We start from the raw sequence: 21,826 nt of genomic DNA on the forward strand, positions 1-21,826 counted from the left end.
TCAGCTCCCAGTCCCCTCTGGGCCCACACTGCCCTGTCATTTGACTGCCTGCAGCATCAGGTCATTCTGCACATACTACATCTTGATGATGTACCAGTCAGGACACAGCAGCGCAGCATGGAGGAGACCAGGGAGGAGGGGTGAGTACAGCGCCTGCAGTGCTTCACTCCCCCTGCTTCCTGCATACTAGTGAGTGTTTCCATAATGGAAGTGCTCACTAGAATTCGCTTTATAAGATGCGTCTTATAAAGGGAAAAATATAGCACTACTGGCAAGGACAGTCTGTGGACCCCCTGGCTTAGGTGCTCAGTCGCAATTGCTAAAACCTCTATAGCTATACCACTGCTTTTAACCATTTAATATCAGTTTAATTATATGCTCTTGATCAGGGGCGTTGTTAGGTCAAAACATTCGGGGCTTTAGCCCCGGATGTTTTGTCCAGTGCCCCGAATGCTATGCTGGCCTGATAGCATTTTTTTAAATTTTGCTATTCCGGGGCCCTTTAATATTGATCCCGCCAGACCTGCCACGGTAGGTCACGGGTCTCGCGGGATCACGCGACGCAGAACGGGATTGCGCAACGAAGTGACTGAACTCATGCCTGCGCAGCCCGCCAGTAGAGGATCAATAGAACAAGTACAATGGGGTGGGGGGATGAACTGTGGGGTTGCCCAAGGTCCACTCCCATCAATATTAAAGGGCCCTAGCAAAGATTTCTGCAGTGGTCAGGAAATTAAACATAACAGATATTTGAAAGTTACCGAATGTTGTATAATATAATGACTGCAGTCTGCAGTACTGAACTTCATTAGCGTAAATCAGAACACCCCTTTAAGCACGACTTTAATGTGTAATTTCAACACAGTGGGCTTGTGCCCCAGATGTTCTCAGACCCTAGCAATGCCCCTGCCCTTGATTATTGATAATAGCAATTAACATCATTATTATTACAATTTTTTTTTTTCAGGACTCTTCTAATATACTCAATGCTGTATAATATGTTGGTTCGTACTTCATATCCTTTGGCATTTTATTAGCAGATGAACCCAGTCTCCCTATTTTATATTCTTTTCCATAATAACATATATATATATATATATATATATATATAAAACATACACACGGTATATGTCACAATACATTGTATGCATGTGAAGCAGCAAGAGGGTAGAGCTCCGCCGATCCAGTCCTGAAAAAATTGCGACACACACTCCTTAGAGGGGGATCTCCCCGCTCATCTCTGCCACAAATCCCCCTTGATGGATGGAGAAGTTTCTGATATGAAGTGGGGTGTCGGCGACTGTTTCTTCGTCTTAAAGTGAAGGACAACAACAGGACATTAAGATGGCGGCCACAGCTGAATGCACCATTACTCGGTCCTCCTCTCAACCTCCATTGGGACCTGCTGACACAGGGGAAGAACTGAAGGGACTAGACATCTCCTGTAAATTGATAGTGGTGGAGGTAGCAAAGTTGCTAACCCTAGATATGCCAGACCTTGCAGGGGAATTACATGTGAGGTCACGGTGTGAGCAATAGATGGGCTGAGGTAAATACAGTTCTGGTTACTCACGTTTATGTCGTCCCTGTGCAGGCTCGCATAAGTGAAAAGGAGAATGGCACAAGGATTCTCTGGGGCACGCTCTGGTGTAAGGGACACTGGCCAGATATGGGTTTGAGGTGCCCTTGGTGGTCTGTATTAATGTGCCAGTGGCAATGTCCCTTGTAATCGTGACGCCAGTACCTTTTGTATGGAGGTACAACCATTTACTGTTGCATTAATAGAGGAATTGAGTCTGAGGCAAGCAGGGTGATTCTCCAAATGGCACTTTACTGATGATGACTCTTGATTACAATACATCCATAGGCATTAAACAGTCTCTTGATACAATCCGGCATTAAGCACAATCTCCCATGCATATTAGGAAAGGGAAATGCAAATCCTCAATGAAGTAAAGGCTCTTGCTCTACATAAGAAAGCTACTGCTCAGACTAGGCTGGTAATAATGAAAGTCTTATGCTACTTTCACACTGGCGTTTCTGGGTCCGCTTGTGAGATCCGTTTCAAGGCTCTCACAAGCGGCCCAAAACGGATCAGGATAAGGATCCATTCAGAATGCATCAGTTTGCCTCCGTTCAGCCTCCATTCCGCTCTGGAGGCGGAAACCTCATGGCAATGCAAACAGATCTGTTCTGAATGGATACAATCGTTTGCATTATAGGTCCGGATCCGTCTGTGCAGATACCAGATGGATCCGCACCTAAGGCAGGTGTGAAAGTAGCCTTACACTGGTAACAACTCCGGCCTGATTCTAATCCTTGAATAAAAGTAGTTGGCCTGACTGTCCTCAGGATTTAAACTGGAGATGTATATGCTTCAAGCTATCTCCTACACCAAATACAAAGGTGCTTAATAAGTCCTCAGGTTATGACTATCTTGCTAATCCTTTGTCTTGCATAAACGTGATAATTCCTTATATACTCGGCTGCATACAGTTCAGACATTGGTCACCCTGGAAGAGCGACCTATAGGAGTGGATGGCTCACCTCTAGGTATATTGATTGCAGGCCTTAACCCTGGGCTGTGGAGCTGACAGGGACAGAGTAGAGAGGCTAGGAAGGGGCCTCCCTCCAGATATTCAGCTATATCGCTGTTGCTTTCTTGAAGGCTCATGAGAGAACTGCATTCAACTGAACACTCACTTGGATTTACCTGAGCTCGTCTGCACTGGTTTGGATTCATCTTAACCAGGAACTGAACAACTCTGCACAGCACACACCTGCACAGGACACATGACTGCACTGCACAGCCTCTGTACTTTGCACAGCCTAACTGAGGTCTGAGCTAAGCTATTTATACACACCGACACTGCTCCATCCTGTGGAGAATCAAGTGTAGTGCACCCTGACTAGGCCTGTATAGAGGATATTTGCATGTAAAATGACATTGTGACATGAGAATATGACAGGCGATAAAATACAAAATACAGGCATATCACATGACATTAATACGTGGTAAAAACACGTTTGCGGGGTCCGCGGTTGTAGGCTACGGTCTCTCCTGCACTGAATCAGCTAAAAGCAGATGTGGAACTACATTTTAACCAGATAGCGGAACTAGAACTAAGAATGAGCCTATTGGAAGATGAGCTGGAAAGATCCCAGACACAAATCCAACAGACTTTGAAAGCAAACTGGATGCTTCTGGAATGACCAGAAGTAGATGACCTGGAGAATCACTCTAGAAGAGTCTCCTTAAAACCATCCCTCCAGGTCAGCTCTCCAAAATGTGTACCATAGATATTCCACAGGCATTAGGTATTCTTGACCCTTTCACAGTGGAGAGGGCACATCGTTTTGGCCCACCAATAAGTACTAAGGGGGCAAAACCACATCCCACAACTGTTAAATACTTAAACTATGCTGATAAGACATTCTGAGCAAATTAAAAAAGCAATTTTGGCAAAAAGAGGGAGAAGGCACTCATAGGGTAGTAAGTCTAAGGTATCAGTTTTAGAAGTATGCAGTGCCAACTGTTATGATCACTTTCTGGTGTTGTGCATACGTGGGCACAACACTCGTAAGGGCGAAGGGTCGGTGCTGCCGGTATCTTCTCAGTTCTTGTTGGTGGAGTTTCCAGGTCTCCAAAGGAGTGATATGAAGTGCAATAAGATGCTGTGTACTGAGATCGTACACAATGTGATACCTCTTGGTGCAAGACCACGACTGTGATATGGTGACTCTTTTTAAATGTTTTTTATCAGATGACAATGCGTTTCAGAGAAAAAATACTCCTTTTTCAAGTCTTTGAAAACGGGTGAAGGAAAGTAGCACGGCCAGTCAAAAGAACTTAGGTCCGGGCTGCTATGTGTGGCAGCAATATTTTTAATTTTTCTCTTTTTTCAACTCTCGAGACTCGCGAGATCCTTAGCAGATCTATTACAGCTCTGGCTAGTCAACCGTCAGCAGGTCAGATACACAAATCGTCGAGTGAAAAACAATAAATATCACGGACAAACATCACTAAAACATAACTTTCAATCAAAATACCAAAAATTTGCTTGGTATCAATTCGTATAGACTGAATGACAAAATAGGAGAGGTGGAAAAGTAGTCCCTAAATCAAAGAAAACAAAATTATAAAAATGAGGTGAGATATAAATTATACCAAGTTGCCAAATTCATATGTCAACTGACCGTAGATATCTTAAAAAGAGCCCCTATGAATAAACTTAGGATACCCCTACACCATCCAATGAGCACTGATTGGATATTAGATATAAACAAACATATTATATAGTTTGTTTGATCCACAAGAACCAATACTTGCACTTATATAGTATAACCCCATAAACATGTGTGGGATCAGGTCCTTGGGTGCTTAAAGCACCTCATTATTGTCAATTTGTTTTCTTTGACTTGTATGGATACATTTCCATAAGTTTTTTGTCCCCTGATGAGCTGGTGCCTGTGGGGCACAGTGAAATGCGTAGGGACATAATGGGACATAAGTAGTATCATCTATTTAATATTAACAACAGTAATTCAGTACCAATATTATTTGTATTTTTATGTGTATAGCTATACTTTACAAGGTGTGAATTATAAAATAAAATACTGTGACCGGACTAACAGACATTTTCTAGGCATACACTTGATGGTGATGAGACTCTATTCTGTGTTAGGAACTGATTAGGGTAACTAGGAGGTTCCTGACACAGTATTGCCCCTATCGGGGCGGCTATTCCGTTCTTAGGTAGGGACTTATTAGATACAGGGAGTGGATTAGGGACTACTTTTCCACCTCTTCTATTTTGTCATTCAGTCTATAGGAGTTGATACCAAGCTATTTTTTTGTATTTTGATTAAAAGTTATGTTTTAGGGGTGCTTGTCTGTGATAGAGATCCTTAGGAGAGAAAGATACAATCTGACCCGATTTGAGAATCTGGTTGGCAAGAATGGTAGTATAGATCTATATATAATTTATAGGCGGATTTGCAATATGCAGTTTGCAGATTCAGCATTTGTGCACTAAAAAAGGAACTGGGAGTGTCAGGGCGCAGTATGGTAAATATATTCCAAACTGAACACAGAAGTGAAGGGAAAAGGTATTAGGCCTGGAATCTAGAGAAAGGGTCACACCTAGTGAGTCCCTACGCAGTGGCCTAACTGCTATCTGTATGAACAGACCTTGATGGTAGGAATGTTCATACGAAGTAACCTACGCCCTAACACTAACAGGGACCTGCAGATAGTGTCAGGACACGGATGGCTTACTTCTTCCCAGATGAAAAAATACGAGACCCCCTCAGGCCTAATATCAGCAGGTAGGGGAAAACAACAAAGATAAACTGAACTTCGGACGAGCAGTAACTCAGAGAGAACAAATGTAACATCCCAGAGTTATATTACAAAACTATTTTACCCCGCTACAACCTGTTAAGTGTATTTATACTGTGATCTAATGTGATATTATCTAACATTCTCACAAATGTGCATTCTAAGCCTTGTAAATGTAAATTGCTGTAATTTTCATGTTCACCAGCAGGTGGCAGCAATGTGTTTAGCAGGGACTTAGTTCAGTTTAGTGTTTCTAGACTGGAATAGTTTATTCCAGTTTCGCTCCCCCCTCTGTGAGGAGGTGTGGAATGTTCCCACATCCTGCCTCATGTGTGGAGAGGAAGTTAAATTTAGTGTGTGCCAGCCACTCCGGCTAGGGGAAGGCTGTGTGTGTAGGAGCTCCCAGATTTAGAGATCCAAGCCAAGATCTTGTCTCGGCTGAGACAAAATATCATCATTCCCAGTCTGAGCCCTTCAGTCTCAGCTGGTGGAAAGCAAGCAGCCACCTCCAGAACTCCAGGAAGAAGCATACCCTGTGAGCACAACTGTGAGTACCGTCCAGAGACCAGGAGAAGCCAAACTCCTCCTCAGCTAGTCAGTCCCCATACAGCAGAAGATAGTAAGCGCAGAAGATATAAATTCCTGCGACATTACAGAGCCACAAGCAGATGACTTATCCTGAAAAAGAGCTCCAGGCACATGATAGAAGGAGAAGATAGATTTTCTGCCACACATTGCCAATACCTGCTATGACCCAAGACTATTGCCGTATCTCACTTGGATGAAATCTGCATCTTCATTCCAAGTCTGGATCACAATTATTGCTGCAAAACCCTCAATTACTCCTACTAGCAACACACTAATTGTATTGCAAGAGAGCCAGGATCCAGGAGTCCAGCCGTACCAAGGTAGGAGACACCGTTAGCACTATTGTACTGCTACCATACAGAGACATTACACCACTCTGGCATTCCCAACCTGGTACGTGAGTTACAACACATTAAAGGGCCCTGTGTTAGTACCCTGCGCACGCTGCAATTGGCGTCACGAACAAGACTTATAGACTTCTATACCCATATTCGGACCCACTGCATAATTTGGCGTCCGCGTAACTGTACCACGGTCCGGCTCTATTGCACAAACACCAGGACTTCAACCGCATAGCATGATGGGTGAGGCCAGATTAAATAAAGGAGAAGGAATGACCACTTAAGCTACACCTGAGACGACAGGTGCGGTCATCCCCAGAAACAACACAGAAAGGTGAAACAAAAGAGGCTGTCAGTCACGTGCAGCCAGTCTCCTCAATCTTTTAGTCCTTGTCACAGGTGGGACTGTGACAGTATCCCCCTTCTATGGGTGGACGAGATACCGTCCACCATGACAGGCGCAGGAGGCAAGGAGGATGGTTCAACAGGTTCAACATATCTCTTCAACAACGACTTATATAACACATTATGAATCTTCAAAGCCTGAGGGAGATCAAGTCGAAAGGCAACCGGGTTAACAATGGCAATGATTTTATATGGACCAATAAACCGTTGACCCAAATTCCAAAAGGGTACTTTCAACTTAATGTTTCTTGTGGCCAGCCACACAGAATCACCCACCCTTAGGTCCGGACCATTCATACATCTCTTGTCAGCCATACATTTATACTTATTGCCCTTTTTTTTTTAGATTATTTTGAAATTTCCGCCAAATAGATGACAAAAAAGAGGAAAATCGTTCCTCTTCTGGTATACCAGAAGTTTCCGTACCAGAAAATGGGCCAAATTGTGGGTGGAACCCATATGCACCAAAAAACGGCGATTTATCAGTGGACTCCTGTCTACCGTTATTTATGACAAATTCGGCTAAAGACAAAAATGAAGACCACTCCTCCTGGTTCTCCGAGACAAAACATCTCAAATAAGTCTCCAGATTCTGGTTAGTGAGTTCAGTCCATTCGACTGAGGATGAAAGGCTGAAGAGAAGGACACTTGTTCCCCCAGACGACTACAGAACGCCTTCCAGAATTTGGAAACAAACTGAATCCCCCTATCAGACACCACATCAGAAGGAATACCATGTAATTTCACAATGTTATCGACAAGCACTTGTGCAAGAGTATTAGCATTAGGTAGACCTGGCAATGCTATAAAGTGTGCCATCTTCCTAAAGTGATCAACAACCACCAAAATCACAGTTTTTCCTGAAGAATTAGACAAATCTGTGATAAAATCCATGGACAAATGAGTCCAAGGTCTGGACGGGATGGGCAACAGAATTAAAGATCCGGAAGGCCGAGTATGTGTCACTGCAGTAAGCCGGATTGGACTAATGCACACTGGCGCAATAATGTGCACTGACTGGGTCAGGTGTAGGTAATAGTTAATAGTTTTTGTTCGTGACGCCAATTACAGTATGCGCAGATTACAGTCTCAGGGCCCTTTAAGGTGTTGCAACTCACGCACCAGGTCAAGTATGGTGTCAACAGTGTCTCCTACCTTGGTACGGCTGGACTCCTGGATCCTGGCTCACTTGCAATAAATTGAGTGTTGCTAGTAGGAGTAATTGAGGAATGAATGAGATCTAGACTTGACATAAAATTCAACTTGTCATTACTGAAGGCAGCATTAATCCATATAAGATACAGCATTAGTCTTTTAGGTCTCAGCAGGTATTGGCAATATGTGGCAGGGATCAATATCTCTTCTGCTTCTATTATATGCCTGGAGAATATGGCAGGAATCTGTCTATCTTCTGCTTGGTGTGGGCCCGAATAGCTGAGGAGGGATTTGGCTTCTCCGGGTCTCTGGATAAGTACTCACATTTATGCTCACAGGCAATGGCTCTTCCTGGAGGACTGGAGGTGGCTGCGTGCTTGTCAACCAGCTGAGGCTGATGGCTCAGACTGGGAATGGAGATCTTTGACCTCAGCCGAAGGAACATTCCTGGGTTGGGATCCCTAGAACTGGGAGGTCCTACCAACACAGCCTTCCCCAAGCAGGGGTAGCTGGTACACTAATTATAACTTCCTTTCCTCCCCATAAGGCAGGATATGGGAACATTCCACACCTCCTCAAAGAGGGGGAGCTAAACTGGAATGTACTATTCCAGTTTAGAAACAGTAAATTGACACTAAGTTCCTGGTCACACATTGCTGCCACCTGCTGGTGTATAATGAAAACTACATAAAATACATGAAACAGGCCTAGAAAATGCACGTTATAAAGGATGCAATGTTAGCTTACACAGGATGACAATATACATACGCTTAACAGGTAAGCATGTCCCAAACTATTCACCGGCGAACAGTTCACGGCGAACATGGTTTGTTCGCGTTCGCCACAACGGGTTAAATATGCGATGTTCGGTCCGCCCCCTATAAATCATCATTGAGCAAACTTTTACACTGTACCTCACAGTCAGCAGACACATTCCAGCCAATCAGAAGTAGACCTTCCCTCCCAGACACTCCCACCTCCTGGACAGCATGCATTTTAGATTTATTCGGAAGCTGCATTCTTAGTGAGAGGAGGGACAGTGTAGCTGCTGCTGATTTAATAGGGATATCGATAGCTAGGGCAGTATTCTGTGTTCACAGACTCATCTGCTGTAAGGACAGCGTCCTGACAGCACCCCAAAAAGCCCTTTTTAGGGCTGGTACATGAGTCTGCTGTTTTTTTTTTTATTAATATATATATATTGCAGTTGCCTGCCCGTGTTTGAGAGGCTGCAGGCCCACATACTGTACTGTGTGCACACCACTCATATAGGGTGTCACAGTACCTTGCAGATAAAAAAAAAGTCAATAATTTTTCTTTCTTTATACAATCGCAGTTGCCAGACAGTGAGAGGCTGCAGGCTCACAGACTGTACTGTGTGCACACCATTCATACAGGGTGTCACAATACCTTGCAGATAAAACTAAAGTCAATTTATTTTTTCTTTGAAATAAATATAATCGCAGTTGCAAGCCAGTAAGTGTCTGGCTCACAGACTGTACAGTGGCCACTGGCCAGGCCACCACTCATACCATTACAGGGTGGCACTAATCACAATACCTTGCAGATAGAAAAAGTCTATTTTTTCTCTGTGATATAATCGCAGTTGCAAGACAGTGAGAGGCTGCAGGCTCACAAACTGTACTGTGTGCACATTATTCATACAGGGTGTCACAATACCTTGCAGATAAAAAAAGTTAATTTATTTTTCCTCTGTGATATAATTGCATTTGCCAGACAGTGAGAGGCTGCAGGCTCACAGACTGTACTTTGTGCACACCATTCATACAGGGTGTCACAATACCTTGCAGTTAAAAAAAGTCATTTTATTTTTTCTCTCTGATATAATCGCAGTTGCAAGACAGTGAGAGGCTGCAGGCTCACAGACTGTACTGTGTGCACACCATTCATACAGGGTGTCACAATACCTTGCAGATAAAAAAGTCAATTTATTTTTTCTCTGTGATATAATCGCAGTTGCAAGCCAGTGAGTGTCTGGCCCACACACTGTACTGTGGCCACTGGCTAGGCCACCACTCATATTGTTACAAGGTGTCACAGTACCTTGTAGATAAAAAAAGTCAATTTATTTTTTCTCTGTGATATCATCAAAGTTGTCAGACAGTGAGGGGCTGCAGGCTCACAGACTGTACTATGTGCACACCATTCATACAGGGTGTCACAATACCTTGAATTTAAAACTAAAGTCAATTTATTCTCTCTTTGTAATAAATATAATTGCAGTTGCAAGCCAGTGAGTGTCTGGCCCACAGACTGTACTGTGGCCACTGGCCAGGCCACCACTCATACTGTTACAGGGTGTCACAATACCTTGCAGATAAAAAAAAGTACATTTATTTTTTCTCTGTGATATAATCGCAGTTGCCAGACAGTGAGAGGCAGCAGGCTCACAGACTGTACTTTGTGCACACCATTCATACAGGGTGTCACAATACCTTGCAGATAAAAAAAGTAATTTTATTTTTTCTCTGTGATGTAATCGCAGTTGCAAGACAGTGAGAGGCTGCAAGCTCACAAACTGTACTGTGTGCACATTATTCATACAGGGTGTCACAATACCTTGCAGATAAAAAAAGTCAATTTATTTTTTCCTCTGTGATATAATTGCAGTTGCAAGCAAGTGAGTGTCTGGCCCACAGACTGTACAGTGGCCACTGGCCAGGCCACCACTCATACCGTTACAGGGTGTCACAATACCTTGCAGATAAAAAAAGTCAATTTATTTTTTCCCTGTGATATAATCGCAGTTGCCAGACAGTGAGAGGCTGCAGGCTCACAGACTGTACTGTGTGCACACCATTCATTCAGGGTGTCACAATACCTTGCAGTTCAAACTAAAGTCATTTTATTTTTTCTTTGCAATAAATATAATCGCAGTTGCAAGCCAGTAAGTGTCTGGCTCACAGACTGTACTGTGGCCACTGGCCAGTCCACCACTCATACCGTTACAGGGTTTCACAATACCTTGCAGATTAAAAAAAGTCCATTTATTTTTTCTCTGTGATATAATCGCAGTTGCCAAACAGTGAGAGGCTACAGGCTCACAGATTGTACTGTGTGCACACTATTCATACAGGGTGTCACAATACCTTGCAGATAAAACTAAAGTCAATTTATTTTTTCTCTATAATAAATATAAATCGCAGTTGCAAGCCTGTGAGTGTCTGGCCCAACAGACTGTACTGTGGCCACTGGCCAGGCCACCACTCATACCGTTACAGGGTGTCACAAATCACAATACCTTGCAGATAAAAAAAGTCTATTTATTTTTTCTCTGTGATATAATCGCAGTTGCCAGACAGTGAGAGGCTGCAGGCTCACAGACTGTACTGTGTGCACACCATTCATACAGGGTGTCACAATATCTTGCAGATAAAACTAAAGTCAATTTGTTTTTTCTCTTTGATATAAATCGCAGTTGCAAGCCAGTGAGTGTCTGGCCCAAAGACTGTACTGTGGCCACTGGCCATGCCACACTCATACCGTTACAGGGTGTCACAATACCTTGCAGACAAAAAAAGTCAATTTATTTTTTCTCTGTGATATAATCGCAGTTGCCAGACAGTGAGAGGCTGCAGGCTCACAGACTGTACTGTGTGCACACCATTCATTCAGGGTGTCACAATACCTTGCAGTTCAAACTAAAGTCATTTTATTTTTTCTCTGCAATAAATATAATCGCTGTTGCAAGCCAGTGAGTGTCTGGCCCACAGACTGTACTGTGGCCACTGGCCATGCCACCACTCATACATTTACAGGGTGTCACAATACCTTGCAGATAAAAAAAAGTCCATTTATTTTTTTCTCTATGATATAATCGCAGTTGCCAGACAGTGAGAGGCTACAGGCTCACAGATTGTACTGTGTGCACACTATTCATACAGGGTGTCACAATACCTTGCAGATATAAAGTCAATTTATTTTTTCTCTGTAATAAATATAAATCGCAGTTGCAAGCCTGTGAGTGTCTGGCCCAACAGACTGCACTGTGGCCACCACTCATACCGTTACAGGGTGTCACAAATCACAATACCTTGCAGATAAAAAAGTCAATTTATTTTTTCTCTGTGATATAATCGCAGTTGCCAGACAGTGAGAGGCTGCAGGCTCACAGACTGTACTGTGTGCACACCATTCATACAGGGTGTCACAATATCTTGCAGATAAAACTAAAGTCAATTTATTTTTTCTCTTTGATATAAATCGCAGTTGCATGCCAGTGAGTGTCTGGCCCAAAGACTGTACTGTGGCCACTGGCCATGCCACACTCATACCATTACAGGGTGTCACAATACCTTGCAGATAAAAAAAGTAATTTTATTTTTTCTCTGTGATATAATCGCAGTTGCAAGCCAGTGAGTGTCTGGCCCACAGACTGTACTGTGGCCACTGGCTAGGCCACCACTTATACCGTTACAGAGTGTCACAATACCTTGCAGATAAAACTAAAGTCAATTTATTCTTTCTTTGTAACAAATATAATTGCAGTTGCAAGCCAGTGAGTGTCTGGCCCACAGACTGTACTGTGGCCACTGGCCAGGCCACCACTCATACTGTTACAGGGTGTCACAATACCTTGCAGATAAAAAAAGTCAATTTATTTTTTCTCTGTGATATAATCGCAGTTGCCAGACAGTGAGAGGCTGCAGGCTCACAGACTGTACTGTTTGCACACCATTCATACAGGGTGTCACAATACCTTGCAGATAAAAAAAAGTCAATTTATTTTTTCTGTGTGATATAATCGCAGTTGCAAGCCAGTAAGTGTCTGGCCCACAGACTGTACTGTGGTCACTGGCCAGGCCACCACTCATACCGTTACAGGGTGTCACAATGCCTTGCAGATAAACAAATGTCACGACTTTTAGTGTTTTTAGTAAATACAGTATCTCACAAAAGTGAATACACCCCTCACATTTTAGTAAATAAATGTTATATCTTATTATGGGACAACACTGAAGATATAACACTTTGATACAATGTAAAGTAGTCAGTGCACAGCTTGTGCGAGTGTAAATTTGGTGTGCCCTTGTCAGCGCAATTCATTCATTGTGTGGTGCCAAATCATGTGTATATCATACTGCTTTATAATGAGACCAGACACACTAGATGGTTTCATGAAAGCATCTTCTCTCTTCTCTGAGCCATGGTAGAAGAGGCGACTTTATTCACATTACATTGACTTAAATAGCAGACATGACATCACAAAAGGGGTGTTCCTTAAGAAAAAACTATTGGCTCCTTAACCTGATGGGAGGGGTTTCAGCATCTTCAACTCTGAGTTCATATGTATATTTGAAAAACTGTAATGTAATCCCCATTTTCCCCCTCCCCTATTTACCTTAAACAAAAGAATGCACACATGGCTCAAACATCTGGTTTGCGGCCATCTTGTTGACAAAATTGTGTACTACAGAATGTTCACACCAGATACACATCTCTAACACCCTCAAAATAACTGAACACACAGCCATTAATGTCTACACCTCTGGCAGCAATCCCAGCCTGGGTTTGAAGACAAAAAGCACCATTATGCCACCTAATGTGTATCATCCAGTAGAGGCCTATATAAAACTAGTCCAGAAAGATGCCCGGGGATTAATGGATTCTATTAAGAGGGTTGAGTTTACAATGACCCATAATGTGACAGCACAGGAGAGAAAGGCAATCCATAACTTAATGAAGGATAAGACTGTAGTTATAAAACCAGCTGATAAAGGTGGTTCCATAGTTATAATGAACTAAGTGAACTATGTGAAAGAAAAGATGTGCCAATTATCTGATGTTGAGACATATGAAATCCTCCAGAGAGATCTAGTTTTCCAGATTAAAGAAAAGTTCATAGGAGTGGTATACCATTATGCCAGTTTGGGCATTATTGATGATAAAATGCGCGGCTTCATAATAAATCAGACGCTGATCACTCCTGTGTTTTATATTCTCCCCAAGGTGCATAAGACATTGATAGACCCTCCGGGTCGCCAAATTGTGGCCTCAGTGGACTCAATATTATCTCCTTTGTCTATTGTTCATTATAAAAAGCACAAGGTCATTTTTGTTGGACACACCTCATTTTTTAAGTGTGATCACTGGTTTGCAATCTGTACCTATTGAAAGTTGACTATAGATGTGGAAAATCTTTATACTTCAATTGAACAGGAAAAAGGGATACAGGCTGTCTCTGATATATTTCAAATCAGTAATTACACTGAGCCACAGAAGGAATTTTTCTTACAGATTTTACATTTGGTTCTGTTTGAGAACTATTTCATGTTTGAAGACACTTATTACATACAGCTTTTGAACGTGGCCCCGCCCTACGGAAATGCATTTATGGCATCTTTTGAAGAATTATATGTATACAACACTGAACTATACCGCTAGAATATATTGATCTGGAAAAGATTTATAGATGACATTTTTTGTGTGTGGGCAGGGCCATGGGAGGCCCTTCTCTCCTTTTACAATTACTTGAATACAGCCTGTGAGGGCCTGAGATTCACCATATCATGTGATAAAAATATGGTTAACTTCTTAGACACTGTATTGATGAAAGGTGAAAGTGGTGATCTTTCCACTGATTTATACAGGAAAGACAGATAGGAACAGTGTCCTTTTTTATACCAGTGCCCACCCCCCATCTTTGAAGAAAGCAATTCCTAAGTCTCAATACCAGACGGTTTGACGGATTGCCACGGATCCAATAATGCAAAATTCCAGGTTAGAGGAGATGACCCTGAGATTTGCTGAGAGGGGATACCCTAGATCAGTACTTGATCCCTATAACTCGAGTTTTAACAATGTGGTACGAAAACACTGGCATTTACTAACAAAAGCCTATCCAGGAGTGGAAGAATTTAAACATCCACCAGCAGACAGAGTGTTCTGGCTACGTAAAGAAAGAAAACACACAAAGGCACTTACCCGTGCCTTCATTGCTCTCAATGTTCTCACATTATCAAAGGCTCTATATTCTATCATCCCCGTACAGGACAGCCGTTTAAAATAGAAGGTTTTTTTTACCTGTGAATCAACTAACGTTATTTATCTGGTAAAATACTCATGTTGCTTGGTATACATCGGGGGAACTATGCATACAATAAGAAATTGTATTTGTAAACATAAGTCCACAATACGAACAAAAAATATATTGTTACCCCTCCAATATCATTTTGATAAATATAAACATACGATAGCACAATTGAAATTCCAGGTTCTGGAGCAAATCAGGAGACCAAGGAAGGGTGGGGACATTAAAAAAACTCTTGTTACGCAGGGAAGCCTACTGATTCCACACATTGGATACACTTCATCCTAAAGGCTTAAATAGGGACTAAGAAATAACACGATTGTAGTGAAATATACTGTCCTATGGAATGTTCTAAAACAGATTTTCAACACTGATCCTTATTTAGTTTGTTTTTCTTTATAGATTTTGTCCTCACATTGAATACTGCGACTGGTAGTATATACTATAGTTACCTCAAGTGAAACCTTGTTGTTTTTTTTGTATTTACCGCCCATGTGGGCGTCTGACATCATAGGCCAACGTCACCTGTTGATGAAGGCGAGTCCGGGTATATCCTTGATGGATATTATGATCAGAGAATAAAACAAAACACTGATTTATAACTACATGGCTGCTCGTATTTCTCAAGATTTCTAAAATCAGACTTGATCATTATGGCCTTTTTCAAACCTGGTCATTAAGGGGTTAAGTCAATTTCTATGTTTCAAATGTTGATGCTTTGTTTTTTGTTTTTTGCATTTCATAGTTACATAGTTAATATGGTTGAAAAAAGACATATGTCCTTCAAGTTCAACCAAGGGATAGGTGGGGATGCAAATCCCAGAAGGAAGTGAGACTTCTACACGTTTTCATAAGCATTAATGTCATTTACTTTTAAGAATTTATCTAAACCCTTTTTGAAACTGTCTACTGTTCCTGCTGTGACCACGTCCTGAGGAAGTCTATTCCACAGCTTCACAGTTCTTACAGTAAAGAAGCTTTGACAATTCTGGAGACTAAACTTTTTTTTCTCCAGTCGGAGGCAGTGACTCCTTGTCTTTTGAGGGCATTTTACATGGGGCTTTCCCCCATATTTTTTTTATATGGCCTATTTATATATTTGTATAGGTTAATCATGTTCCCCCTTAGAAGTCTCATCTCAAGACTAAATACATTCAATTATTTTTAATCTTTCTTCATAACTAAGACCCTCCATGCCCCTTATCGGTTTAGTCGCTCTACTCTGTACTTTTCCAGTTGCAGAGCATCCTTTTTATGGACTGCATATTCCAGATGAGGCTGCACCAATGTTTGGGTTAGTATTACATCCCCGAATTCACCGCAATTATTAATGGATATTCACAATTACGTTGCCAATAATTCTGAGTCACAGTTGTTGTAGGGACGCTAAAATAAAAATAACAAAGCAACTTTATTCTGTTACTTGACTTAAAGAGGACCTTTCATTACAATAAAAAATCTAAACTAAGTATGCTGACATGGAGAGCGGCACCCAGGGATCTCCCTGCACTTACTATTATCCCTGGGCACAGCTCAGTTTCCCCGGTATAGGCTCCGGTATCTTCAGATTTTCGGCTCAACTGGGAGGAGCCTGCGCTAGTTCTCCTGGGCATCTCCTTCTCCAAGGCTGTAGCGCTGGTCAATCGCAGCACTCAGCTCATAACCTGAGATGTTTTTTTTCTCCCAGGCTATGAGCCTGGGAGGAGGAGATGCCCAGGAGAAATAGAGCAGGCTCCTCCGAGCTGAGCCAAAAATCTGAAGATACCGGAGCCTATAACGGGGGAACGGAGCGGTGCCCAAGGATAATAGTAAGTGCAGGGAGATCCCTGGGCGCCGCTCTCCATGTCAGCATACTTAGTTTAGACTTTTTATTGTAATGAAAGGTCCTCTTTAACCACTTCAACCCCGCTAGCTGAAACCCCCTTAATGACCAGGCCACTTTTTACACTTCTGCACTACACTACTTTCACCGTTTATTGCTCGGTCATGCAACTTACCACCCAAATGAATTTTACCTCCTTTTCTTCTCACTAATAGAGCTTTCATTTGGTGGTATTTCATTGCTGCTGACATTTTTACTTTTTTTGTTATTAATCAAAATTTAATGATTTTTTAGCAAAAAAATGTCATTTTTCACTTTCAGCTGTAAAATTTTGCAAAAAAACGACATCCATATATAAATTTTTCGCCAAATTTATTGTTCTACATGTCTACATGATAAAAAAAAATGTTTGGGCAAAAAAAAAAAATGGTTTGGGTAAAAGTTATAGCATTTACAAACTATGGTACAAAAATTTGAATTTCCGCTTTTTGAAACAGCTCTGACTTTCTGAGCACCTGTCATGATTCCTGAGGTTCTACAATGCCCAAACAGTAGAAAACCCCCACAAATGACCCCATTTCGGAAAGTAGACACCCTAAGGTATTCGTTGGTGGGCATAGTGAGTTCATAGAACTTTTTATTTTTTGTCACACGTTAGCGGAAAAAGATGATTTTTTTAATTTTTTTTTTCTTATAAAGTCTCATATTCCACTAACTTGTGACAAAAAAAAAAATTTGAGGAACTCGCCATGCCTCTCACGGAATACCTTGGGGTGTCTTCTTTCCAAAATGGGGTCACTTGTGGGGTAGTTATACTTCCCTGGCATTCTGGATTGAGAAGTACTTTGCAATCAAAATGTGTAAAAAATGGCCTGCAAAATCCGAAAGGTGCTCTTTGGAATGTGTGCCCCTTTGCCCACCTAGGCTGCAATAAAGTGTCACACATCTGGTATCACCGTACTCAGGAGAAGTTGGGGAATGTGTTTTGGGGTGTAATTTTACATATACCCATGCTGGGTGAGAGAAAAATCTTGGCAAAAGACAACTTTTCCCATTTTTTTATACAAAGTTGGCATTTAACCAAGATATTTATCTCACCCAGCATGGGTATATGTAAAATGACACCCCAAAACACATTCCCCAACTTCTCCTGAGTATGGCGATACCACATGTGTGACACTTTTTTGCAGCCTAGATGCGCAAAGGTGCCCAAATTCCTTTTAGGAGGGCATTTTTAGACATTTGGAGCCCAGACTTCTTCTCACGCTTTAGGGCCCCTAAAAAGCCAGGGCAGTATAAATACCCCACATGTGACCCTACTTTGGAAAGAAGACACCCCAATGTATTCAATTAGGGGCCTGGCAAGTTCATCGAAATTTTTTTTTTTGCCATAAGTTAGCGGAAATTGATTTTTTTTTTGTGTTTTTTTCTCACAAAGTCTCAATTTCCGCTAACTTGGGACAAAAATTTAAATCTTTCATGGACTCAATGTGCCCCTCAGCGAATACCTTGGGGTGTCTTCTTTTCAAAATGGGGTCATTTGTGGGGTGTTTGTACTGCCCTGGCATTTGAGGGTCTCCGCAATCATTACATGTATGGCCAGCATTAGGAGTTTCTGCTATTCTCCTTATATTGAGCATACAGGTAATGAGATTTTTTTTTTCCGTTCAGCCTCTGGGCTGAAAGAAAAAAATGAACGGCACAGATTTCTTCATTCGCATCGATCAATGTGGATGAAAAAATCTCTGCCAAAAAAAAAAAAAAGGAGGGGAAAGGCGTCTGCCAGGACATAGGAGCTCCGCCCAACATCCATACCCACTTAGCTCGTATGCCCTGGCAAACCAGATCTCTCCATTCACATCAATCGATGTGGATGAATAAATCATTGCCGGGATTATTTTTATTTTTTTTTATATACAAAGTGTTTGCCAAAGCATAGGAACACCGCCTCCTCCTCAGCTCGTATGCCTTGGCAAACGTATCTTTTACTGCAGAGTAGAAATCTCATCTTGCAGCGCCGCATACAGCGACTTGCGTGTAATCTGACAGCAGCGCAATGCTTCTGTCAGAATGCACATCAGTGCTGCAGCTGGTCGATCGGTTGGTCCACCTGAAAGGTAAAAAAATAAATAAATAAAAACTGGTCGCAACGCAATAATTTTATTAACTTTGGAACAGAACATATAAACTTTAACTTTTTGAACTAAACATTAACCTTTTTCTTACTGGTGTTTTTTGTTTTGATTTTTTACCTTTATAGAACAAACCTCTCCTTCCCCATGGGTCAATGTGCAAAGCGCAAATCGCCCAAAGATGTGGCGAAGTGCGTTATGCACTTTGTCCCAGGTGAAAGGAGAGGTTTGCAGCAGCTGTATGTGAATGGGCCCTAATAGCCCTGTGTGCCTGTCCTGGTGAGATGTGATCCCTATGCTAGGTGTACCTGTGTGTGGTACTTCCGGAAACACTCCCCTAAGCATAGGGCAGGGTGGTCAGGACAGTCAGGACAGAAATAGCGGGTGTCATGCTTTATTCCACTCCTGCTACAGACATGACATCTTTTTCGGGGTGACGGTTGGGTTGAGGTACCGGCAACGACATTGGGGAAATGTCGCTCGTGTAGATGGCTAACTACACTGGTGGATGGGGCCACGGAACCTCCTGGGTACAGGAGGTTCTCGATGATCTCTTCCTGAAATTTGAGGAAGGATCCAATTCTCCCAGCCTTACTGTAGAGAACAAAACTATTATACAGAGCCAATTGAATCAAATATACAGACACCTTCTTATACCAGTGTCTGGTTCTGCGGGACACTAAATACGGAGACAACATCTGGTCATTGAAGTCCACCCCTCCCATGTGAAGGTTATAGTCGTGGACTGAGAGGGGCTTTTCAATGACACGGGTTGCAGATGTTTTGCTCTGGGGTATACAAATCTGCAAATTTCTGGTTGAAATGGTCTATGAGGAGCCGAATTTTGTGGAGCCGGTCAAAAGCTAGGTGGCCTCTGGGACGGGAGGTGGTGTTGTCGCTAAAGTGCAGGAAACGCAGGATGGTCTCAAATCGTGTCCTGGACATAGCAGCAGAGAACATGGGCATGTGATGAATTGGGTTCGTGGACCAATATGACCGCAAGTCATGCTTTTTAGTTAGACCCATGTTGAGGAGAAGGCCCAGAAAAGTTTTAATTTCGATAACTTGGACTGGTTTCCACCGGAAAGGCTGGGTATAAAAGCTTCCCGGGTTGGCGGTTATAAATTGTGTGGCATACCGATTTGTTTCGGCCACGACTAAGTCCAAGAGCTCCGCAATCAAGAACAGCTCAAAAATCCCAGGGCCGAACCGATCTGAGCTGTCTCAACCCGAACTCCAGACTGGGCGGTGAAAGGGGGAACTACAGGTGCGGCTGAAGTTGGGGACTGCCAATCAGGGTTTGACAGCACCTCAGGGATTCTAGGGGCTCTACGGGCCCGTCTTTGCGGTGGATGCGACGGGGTCACTACTGCTCGTGCCACCGTACCAGCTTCAACTGCCCTTCTGGTGCTCGCTGCTTCACCAGGTTGTACGGCAGTGCTGGTACTAGGTCCAGGAAGGGCTGCGCTGCTGGTGTATGTCTCACCACATAATCCGACAGTACCAGCCCCACTTTGCTGCTCTTGAAGTGGATCCTGCGCAACCTGTGGTCTAGCGACACTGGGCCGGGTACGCCTGGTGCCAGTGGCGTACCTACCATATAGGCAGACCACGCAGCTGCTATGGGGCCCGTGAGGAAGAGGGGCCCGCAGTGGAGGAGAATCCCCGCCCCCGTCTATCTTCCTGTCTCCTGTCTTCTAGCCCCGCCTCCTAGCCCCACCTCCCATCGGCTAGCTCCGCCTCCCGCCTGTTAGCTCCATTATGCCTGATTCCTATTTCCTCTGGATTGCCTTTACCCCACCGGTAATGAAGTAAGTGACCACTTGTAGGTGAGGACAGTGCAGGGGAGGTCACTCAGCTTTCCCAGGCTATTCCTCTGCACATATGTCATTCAGAACAGGAGGAAAACTGGGTGCTATTATGTAATGTGACTCAGCTTTCCTGATGTCCTGCATGGCACAAGTGCAGAGACATGAGAAGATATGAGGGTAGGTGGGAGCTGTGTCACTCAGCATTCTCAGACTATTCTCATGTCTTTCCACATGTGCCATGCAGGACAGCAGAAAAGCTGGGTGCTATTACATCATGCAATGTCACTCAGACTTCCTGCTATCCTGCAAAGCATAAATGCAGATAATAAGAACATGGAAAGGCAGGGGGGAGGGGTTCACCCAGCTTTCCCAGAGACTTCTGTCTCTGCACATGTGTCATGCAGGATAGCGAGTAATGACATTGTCTCCCAGCTGTCCTGCATGACACAGAGGATATGGGAAGGGGGGCACTCACTTCCTCAAACTTTTCTCATGTCTATGCGCATGTGCCATGCTGGACAGCAGGAAAGTTGGGTGGTATTACATCATGTCAATTCAGATTCTTGTCAATATTTGCTGAACACCGCCGGGACCTATCAGATCCCATTCCCTATAAGGCTACTTTCACACTTGCGGCAGGACGGATCCGACAGGCTGTTCACCATGTCTGATCCGTCCTGCGGCTATTTCGCGCGATCGCCACTCCGTCCCCATTGACTATAACGGGGGCGGAGCTCTGGCGCAGCATGGCGGTGCACGACAAAAGCCGCCGGACTAAAAGGTACTGCATGTCTGACTTTTTAGTCCGACGACTTTCGCCGTGTACCATATAGTCAATGGATCCAACATGGTGAACAGCCTGTCGGATCCGTCCTGCCGCAAGTGTGAAAGTACCCTAATGGGTCTGTTGGGATCTGGCATGAGTACTGCCATTTTGTAGAACAAAATACTTCTGCATGAGGTGGGGCAGGGGAGAAGTTAGGGAGGGTAGTTAGAGGAGCCAGGGTGCATAGTAGGAGGGACTAGGAATGGGCATGGGGGCCCAATCTAAATTCTTGCTATGGGGCCCAATGATTTCTGTGTACGCCCCTGCCTGGTGCTATCAGGGACCTCAGCCTCCTCGTCCGAACTTTGGGTCAGAGAGCCACTGCTTTCTACAGGTTCGTATTCTGACCCGCTA

The sequence above is a fragment of the Bufo gargarizans genome, chromosome 7, assembly GCF_014858855.1.
Source record: "Bufo gargarizans isolate SCDJY-AF-19 chromosome 7, ASM1485885v1, whole genome shotgun sequence".
NCBI lineage: Eukaryota > Metazoa > Chordata > Amphibia > Anura > Bufonidae > Bufo > Bufo gargarizans.